Here is an 8,889-nt window from a genome sequence, read left to right as displayed (position 1 = left end):
GACCAAGGGTGGCTGCGGATACCAGGGGAACTCTCCGTGTGGGGGAATGGGCGCCTCTGGGAAAGCCCTGTACTTCCCTCTCAAGCTGGCTGCCAACGTAAAAAGGCTCTAAAAATAAAGTCTCTGCTGAAGAGAAAGACGCCACCTCTGGGGGCTCCCTCCGCCCCCTTCCCCTTGTGACCGTGAATCCGCTGTGGTTCATCTGCAGCGTGTCCAGACGTGCGTGTTCCTCCTCCGTGTTACCGCATGGGCAGATCTGCGAGCCTGGTTCCTTCCAGAGGAAGAACATGTGTTGTTTCTGCTGTCGAGTCACCACATCCCGAGTCAGTCTCTGCGACCCCGTGGATCGCAGCACGCCAGGCCTCCCTGTCCATCACCAACCCCCAGAGCTTGCTCAAACTCATGTCCATCGAGTCGGTGGTGGCCTCCAACCATCTCATCCTCTGTCGTCCCCTTCTCCTCCCGCCTTCCATCTTTCCCAGCGTCAGGGTCTTCTCCAATGAATCAGTTCTTCACATCAGGTGGCCAAAGGATTGGCGCTTCAGCATCAGTCCTTCCAGTGAATACTCAGGGTTGATTTCCTCTAGGACGGACTGGCTGGATCTCCTTACAGTTCAAGTGAAGGAGCCCAAATTTGAGGTGGCGTGAGGTGACTTAGGACGCCACATCTAGACAGCATCGCAGAAAGAAAAGAGATGCTGCATCTTGACCGCCACCCCTCCACACCTGGAACCGCTCTTTCCCTCTTTCTCTTTGCCAGTTCTGCTCTTGGCTAACCCAGAACTCTAAAAGTGAGTGAAGTCGCTCACTCGTGTCCGACTCTTTGGGACCCCGTGGACTGTAGCCCACCAGGCTCCTCCTTCCGTGGGATTCTCCAGGCAGGAATACTGGAGTGGGTTGCCATTTCGTCATCCACGGGATCTTTCCGTCCCGGGGATCAAGCCTGGGTCTCCCGCATTGCAGGTAGATGCCTTACCATCTGAGCCACCAGGGAAGCCCAGACTCTAAAGATCATGCTTAATATAGCTTGTTCTTTTTTTTTTTTTTTGGTACTTGTTTATTGTTGGTGTTTGACAGAAAGCAAGAAAAGTCTGTAAAGCAGTTTAAAAGTGAAGTGAAGGTCGCTTAGTCGTGTCCGACTCTTTGTGACCCCGTGGACTATACACTCCCTGGAATTCTCCAGGCCAGAATACTGGAGCAGGTGGCCGTTCCCTTCTTCAGGGGAATCTTCCCAACCCAGGGATGGAACCCAGGTCTCCCGCATTGCAGGCAGATTCTTTACCAGCTGAGCTACCAGGGAAGCCCAAGAATACTGGAGTGGGTAGCCTATCCCTTCTCCAGGGGATCTTTCCAACCCAGGGATGGAACCCAGGTCTCCCGCATTGCAGGCGGATTCTTTACCAGCTGAACCTCCAGGGAAGCGCAAAGCAGTTAATCTTCAATTAAAACAATCAATCTTAAAAAAACGATTGGGTTATATTTAGTTGTCTGCGTTGCAGCTGCGCTGAGTTGGAGCTCAACACGGATGGTCTTCACTCTGGCGCACGTGGAGTTCTGTCGTCGCGTTTGTGCAGGCTGCCTTGCTCCAACACGTGGGGTCCCGGTTCCCCGCCCAGGGATGGAGTTAGTCGGGAGAGAGACGTGTTCTGTGACTGCAGAGCGGGTGACGCACCCACACACGCCCTGCAGCTGCCGCCCCGCCCGGCTCCCCACGGCCGGTCCCGAGAGCTGCCTGCCACAAAGGGGAAGCAGGGGTCAGGGAGAGTGAGGTGCGTCCCCTGCGTGGCAAGGCGGGTTCTTAACCACCGGACCACCAGGGACATTCCAGTATACAGATTTCTTGGGGAGAAGGGCGGTGCGGAAAATAACAGATTCCCTTTCAAGGTATTCTCATCGAATAGTGCTGGCTGGTCAACCCCTCTTCAGGCCCGCTCACTGGGTTGATGCATTCAGGAGCTGGTGTGACTCCTTCTATATTGCTGGGTATCCATCTCTCACCTCCCACCTGCTTCTTCGAAGCCTCACGAATTACTCGGGTTCCTCCAGGCAAAAGGGGCTCCACGCACTACTCCTCAGCTGTGAGATTTGAACACACCACACCCAAAAGATGACATTTTTGTGTGTGTGTCAAGATGATTTTAAGCTGAAGACCTTTGAACGGCAACAGATGCAGGGGAAAAAAAAAAAGTCTTCTTGGAGCTTCCCTATCTGATCAAAAGCAGCAATTTCTGAGAAACAGGGCTCCATAAATACCTCTCCTCCGGGGTGGATCTACTCCCTAGTGGGAGAACACAGTAAAAGCCCCCACCCCCATCCCGCAAATTCCATCTCCAGGGCAGTTTTGCAGCTTTGAAGGAGGTGGAAAATTCACTCTTATCTGTGTAAACACTGTCCCACTCTCTCATCTCTTGTTTGTTCTCCTGAAAACCCACTTACGTATCTCAAAGCCATTTTTTTTCCCCTAACTGAGCTTTATCCACCTCCCCATCACCTGCTGAGTTAGGCACGTTTTTGCTGTTGTTCAGTCGCTCATTTGTGTCTGACTCTTTTGCGACCCCATGGACTGCAGCCCACCAGGCTCCTCTGTCCGTGGGATTTCTCACCCGAGAATCCTGGAGTGGGTTGCCATTGCCTTCTCCAGGGGAATCTTCCCAACACACGGATCAAACCTGCGTGTCCTCACTGGCAGGCAGATTCGTCACCACTGAGCCTCCTGGGAAGCCCAAGTTAGGTACATAAACCCCAAACTCTAACCATTCCCTGGAAACACTCATCACTGAGTTTCTCCCCCATGTATGCATGCTGAACATGTAAACTCTGCTTTCTTCTTTCCTACAAACCGATCGTCTGTCAATTTAATTTGCAGGGGCACCGGGACAGAACTTAAGAGGATAGAGGGGAAAAGATTTTTTTTTTTTTTTCATTTTTTCCCCTCCTTCCCCCTCTTGGATGCTTCCGTCTCTGAGAGAGTCAATCCTGTTTCTTAGCCCAGAATCTTAGAGAACCGTGTTCCACTAGTGCCAGCCCAGGTAGTATCGTTTCTCCGACACACTTGTTCCCTTTCCATCACTACTGTTTGGGGATGTGAAGGAAGTCTACGGAGGGTCGCCCAGCATCTTGAATCTGACATGATACCAGGCAACTGAGGAGTCTTGGAGCTCATCAAAGAAGGAGGCTCCTTTGACCTGGAAATCAAGGTAATATTTGCCATCCTCAGCTATCTGAACGGGGCTCCCACGGAGATGGGTTTTTCCGTGGGGTCAGAGGACAGGCCAGGTGGCGGGGAGCAGGTGGACTTTCTGTCCACTGCAGCCGTTTGGACACCAGATGGAAGGTCCAAGCTTACTGCCCCTACTAGACTTAGGGTGAGTTTCTGGGGTTGGTTGTAACAGCACCACAGACACGGTGGCTGAAAACAGCAGAGATGTATCATCTGGCAGTTCTGGGAGCCAGGAGTCCAAAAGCAAAGCGTCAGCAGGGTGGGTTCCATGCACTTAAGAGGTTGTGTGCTCGGCGGAGGGAGGCCTCAGTGCTCAACGGTGCAATTGTATGGCCAAGACAGTCAAGAGGTTGTCTTTTCTCTGCCTTGAGACGTAGGCATTGTGCACTGGTCCGGGTTCGATCCCTGGGTCGGGAAGATGCCCTGGAGAAGGAAATGGCAACCCACTCCAGTATTCTTCCCTGGAAGATGGCATGGACAGAGGAGCCTGTTGGGCTGCAGTCCACGGGGTCACAAAAGAGTTTGACATGAATGACGGACTAACACACACCATGGTCTTCATGGTCTACCCGTCAGTCTTAAAAGAAATCAACCCTGGATACTCATTGGAAGGACTGATGCTGAAGCGGAAATTCCAATACTTTGGCCACGTGATGCGAAAAGCTGACTCATTGGAAAACACTGTGATGCTGGGGAAGATTGAAGGCGGGAGGAGAAGAGGAAGACAGAGGATGAGATGGTTGGATGGCATCACTGACTCAACGGACGTGAGTTTGAGTACACTCTGGGAGTTGGTGATGGACAAGGGAGGCCTGGCGTGCTGTGGCTCATGGGATCACACAGAGTCAGACACAGCTTGGCGACTCAAAAGCAACAACAACCTTGGTCTACGTGGCGCAGACCCCCTATGCCCCCCGAGTTCCACTCTCACACCGCCTGAAGCCAATCGTTCCTTTTCCAAGTTTCTTGATCATCACCTCTGTGCGTCTTCAAGTCTCTCTCCAAACAGATGAAACAGCAGACAGCTTCCCACCGTCTCTGTGCCATACAGACTGGCCTCTGCTCTCTGCTTCTGGGGCGGGGAAACCCTTTTGTTATGTAACAGTTCTCACCAGAGTGTCAAAGCCGACAGATGGATCTGATAGCAAACCACGCGGGGCTCACGGCGTGGGGCTGCTCTGTGATAGTTGGCCGTGACAACCTGGCGGGCCGGAGGAGAGATAAGAGGTCGTGTCACGCGGCGCGTTCCGACCGATCGACGTGCGGGCTGGAGGCTGTGACGTGCAAGGTGGTGGAACCACCCTTGCAGTCAGCGTGAGCCCGTCTTATCTTGAATTCATGCAAGACCCGAGTGTCTTTTTTTGGAAGGCATGCTGAGTCTTGTCAAGCAGACATCCGTATGGGTGTGGATTCATTTTTTTATGTATTTCTTTTTATCTTTTTTGACTGCACTGGATCTTCCTTGCTGCTTGCAAGGTTTCTCTACTTGCAATGAATGGGGTTAGGGGGGCTACTCTCTAGTTGTGGTGAGAGGGCTTCTAATATTAGGTGGAAGCTTCTCTTATTTCCAAAAACAGGCTCTAGGGTGTGTGGGCTTCAGTCGTAGTGGAACAGGGGCTCAGTAATTGTAGCACAGGGGCTGAGGAGTTGCAGCTTCAATGCTTAGTTGCTCTGCTGTGTGTGGTATCTCCTCCGAGACCGGGAGATCGACGGAATATCCCTGCATTGAAAGGCAAATTTTTCTTTTTTTTTTCAGGGAGAGGAAACACTATTTTATTTAGGCAAAGAGCAAGTGTGAAAGCTGTTAGTTGCTCAGTCGCGTCTGACTCTTTGGGACCCTGGTGAATGGTAGCCCCACCAGGCTGCTCTGTTCACGGGATTCTCCAGGCAAGAAGAGCGGAGCGGGCTGCCATTGCCTCCTCCGGGAAGGCAGATTCTTAACCATGGACCGCCAGGGAATGCCAGCTGTGAGTTCTTCACAGCTCCTCACAAGGATGCTCCGTGTGTCTGCAGTCTGGGCTGGCCCGTGATTGGCTCTGGCCAGCGGGTGATAGCCGAAGTGACCAGACCCTTGGGAAGGCTGACCGTCAAATCAAGTCTCTCCCAGCCGGGGAAGAGAGACCATTCAAGCTGTCGGATTACTTTTCAAGCCCAGCGGCCGTGTGTGTGTGTGTGTGTGTGTGTGTGTGTGTGTGTGTAGGTGCTCGAACATTCAAGTGCCCTGCACTCAAGCCTCCCATTGAGACTGGTCCCCCCGACCTCGAGCAGAACTTCACAGGTGCACCCACCCTGTCAATCAGGACGCATGACCCGCCACTATGCCACCAAGTGTTGTGGCCTCACAAGATGCATCCGTAGCCCACCCAAGTCATTCCCACATGTGCAGGAGGGCAGCCAGACCCACAAGACAGAACGGCAGACGTTTCTAGCTCCGCTGGGACCGCCACGCCTTCCCACCTCCATCCTGTTGCCTTTCTTGGCTTGCTGACTCAGTCCCAGCGCCTGACCGGTTGAAGAAACGCACGGTATGTACCCTATCGGTTTGTGGTTTTGTGTGCAACGCAGGGGGCGTGGGGAGGAGGTTCCCGAGAAGGGCGGTGTGTTATTCATGTGAGAGGTGACGCCAGTGGTCTTCGGGATTCGCCGTGGAGGGAGTGTTTCTATCCTGGAATCTGGAAGGAAGCCGGGGACATTCGGGGGGTGGAGGGTGGGGAGGTTTGCTTCATTATTTCCCGACCCCGTCTCCACCACGTTTATGTCCCCTTGAAGGCCAAGACCGGAGAACCAAAGAGGTTCCTGGGTAGCCCGCCGAGACTGCAGAAGGTCAGTGGGTACCGCCTCTCAGAGCTGTTAACATGTCCAGGATGCGGTCTCTCTCTCACCGTTTCCCAGGAGACGCTGGAGGACATGGTGAATTCTGATGCCCCTTGGGTTCCCTCAAACAACAAACGGATCCCAGGGAGGCCGGGAGACCCTGCCTTTGGGAGCCACACATCTCCGGTCCCGTGAAATGCTCATCTCCCCGGACGCCCAGTCCCGCCCAGGAAAGCAGCACCTGTGACCTCAGCCCGCCCCATCACCGCCCCAGCCACCTCTGCCTGGGCATTTGTTCCCTTTTCAGGTTAAAATGTCTGAAATGCAAAGTTCCCGTAGGGTGAGGTGGAGCCTCAGAGGAGGGCTCGAAGCTCCGGCTTCTCTGCAGGAGGCGTGAGGCAGGGAGGAGGGAGGTGGGGTGGTGGGCAGAGACGTCCAGGCATGTTTCAGGGTCACGGCTGGTGGCGGAGGGGGTGCTCCCGGCGTGCGGTGGGTGGGACCCCAGGGACGCTGCTCCATACCCCGCAGGGCCCGGGACCCGGGACGCTGTGCCTCAGAGAGATGTCCAGCCCTAGGCGTTAGCCCTGCTGAGGCTGAGAAACCCTGGACCGGCATCACTGTGTAATCATATATTTATCCTCTCTACTCATCCATCCATCCATCCATCCATCCATCCATCCATCCTTCCATCCATCTATCCATCCATCCAGGCATCCGTGAGAGTGAGCCTGGGGAATCCTGACCTACGTGAGGATGCTGTGACTATCCATCTAGTTATGCTGTCTCTCTATCTACTTATTCTAGCTATCTCCTTATTATACCTGTCTTCTTATTCTATTTATCTGTCTAGTTATTCTGTCTACTTAGCCTATTCATCTACTTATTCTTTGTATCTACTTATTCTATCTACTTATTCTATCTAGTTACTTATTCTGTCTAGCTACTTATTCTATCTTCTTATTCTATTTATCTGTCTAGTTATTCTATTTACTTAGTCTATTCATCTACTTATTCTATCTAGCTACTTAGTCTGTCTACTTATTCTATTTATTCTGTCTAGTTACTTATTCTATCTAGCTACTTATTCTATTTATTTATCTGCTTATTTATTCTATCTAGCTACTTATCCTATTTATCTATCTAGCTATTCTAGCTACTTATTCTATTTATCTGTCTAGTTATTCTATTTAGTCTATTCATCCACTTATTCTACGTATCTACTTCTTCTGTCTACTTATTCTATTTATTCTGTCTATATACTTATTCTATCTAGCTGCTTATTCTATTTCTCTACTTCTTCTTTCTATTTACTTATTCAATTTATCTGCCTACTTATTCTATCTGTCTATCTATCTACTTACTCTGCCCCTGGATTTTAGCCCAGAGACCACAGTGTTGAGCCTTTGACCTCCAGAAGGATGGTCGTGGCCGAAGCACCCCTAGTCTGGCACCAGGAAGGCCTGAATCTCAGCCTGCACTGCAATGAACAATTTGAGGTCCATCAGCCAAGGATCTATCCCTGGGTCGGGAAGATCCCCCTGGAGGAGGGCATGGCAACCCACTCCAGCATTCTTGCCTGGAGACTCCCGCGGACAGAGGAGCCTGGCGGGCTACAGTCCACGGGGTCGAAAAAGAGTAGGACACGACTGGGATGACTTAGCACGCATACAGCCCCTGTCAGCTTCTGGAAAACTCAGGTCCTGCCTCTAAAACAGAGCAATTTATGATCTCTTTGCCCGTGGCTCACAGATTCCGCCAGTGGATATCTGTGAAAGGGGTTGGTAGTTTTCTTGTGTGTGCTTTTTTTAAAAAATTTGTCTTAAACTTGTTTCTTTGGCTGCATCGGGTCTGTTTCAACATGCTGGGTCTTTCACTGTGGTCCACAGCATCTTTGTCTGTGGTACACTGGTTTAGTTGCCCCGAGGCACATGGGAGGTTTGTTCCCCAACCAGGGATTGAACCCGTGTCCCCTGCATTGGAAGGAAGATGGATTCTTAACCCCTGGACCGCCAGGGAGGTCCTAGAGCTTTGTAGTTTTTCAAACATGATTTTACAAGGATGAGTATCACGGTGGGTGTTATATTTAGTAAGAATCGAAGAGAGTCGGACACGACTTGTGGACCGAACAGCAACACCGACTCCCAGGGGTGCTTTTGGAGGCAGGTGTGAGTTCTTGTTCAGCGGCTCAGTCGTGTCTGACTCTGTGACCCCAGGGACTGCAGCACGCCAGGCTTCCCTGTCCTTCACCAACTCCCAGAGCTTGCTCAAACTCATGTCCATCGAGTGAGTGATGCCATCCAACCGTCTCATCCTCTGTCGTCCCCTTCTCCTCCCGCCCTCAGTCTTTCCCAGCATCAGGGTCTTTTCCAATGAGTCAGCTCTTTGCATCAGGTGGCCAGAGTATTCGAGCTTCAGCATCAGTCCTTCTGATGAATGTTCAGGTTTGATTGCCTTTAGGATGGACTGGTTTTGTGACTGGACAGGGGAAGGGTAAGTTGGCTCCTGATGGTCAACTCAGGCTTTGTCCTGCAGGACAAAGCCTACTGAGAGGACAAATCCCACTGACAAATCTCCCTGATAGCCTCTGGGAAGTGAGTCTCCATTGAGACCCTGCAGAAATACCAGCCAACTTTGTCCCTTACACAAACATCATCCTGTCTCCTGCTTTCCTTGATGCCATCAGGAACTGAACCAAATCTCCCTGATCCTGGATGAGCAGCCAGAAAGCATCAGCTAGATGAGACCTGTCTGGGCCTCCGTCTCCAAACACAGGACTCTCACGACCCACCAGAGGCTGAGAACCCTGGCTGGACAAGATCCATTATCAGATCAGCCTCTCTAGACCGTTGTATCCG

The sequence above is a fragment of the Muntiacus reevesi genome, chromosome X (genome assembly GCF_963930625.1).
Source record: "Muntiacus reevesi chromosome X, mMunRee1.1, whole genome shotgun sequence".
In the NCBI taxonomy this organism is placed as follows: domain Eukaryota; kingdom Metazoa; phylum Chordata; class Mammalia; order Artiodactyla; family Cervidae; genus Muntiacus; species Muntiacus reevesi.
The sequence above is the reverse complement of the archived record's forward strand: the minus strand, read 5'-3'. Positions refer to the sequence as shown.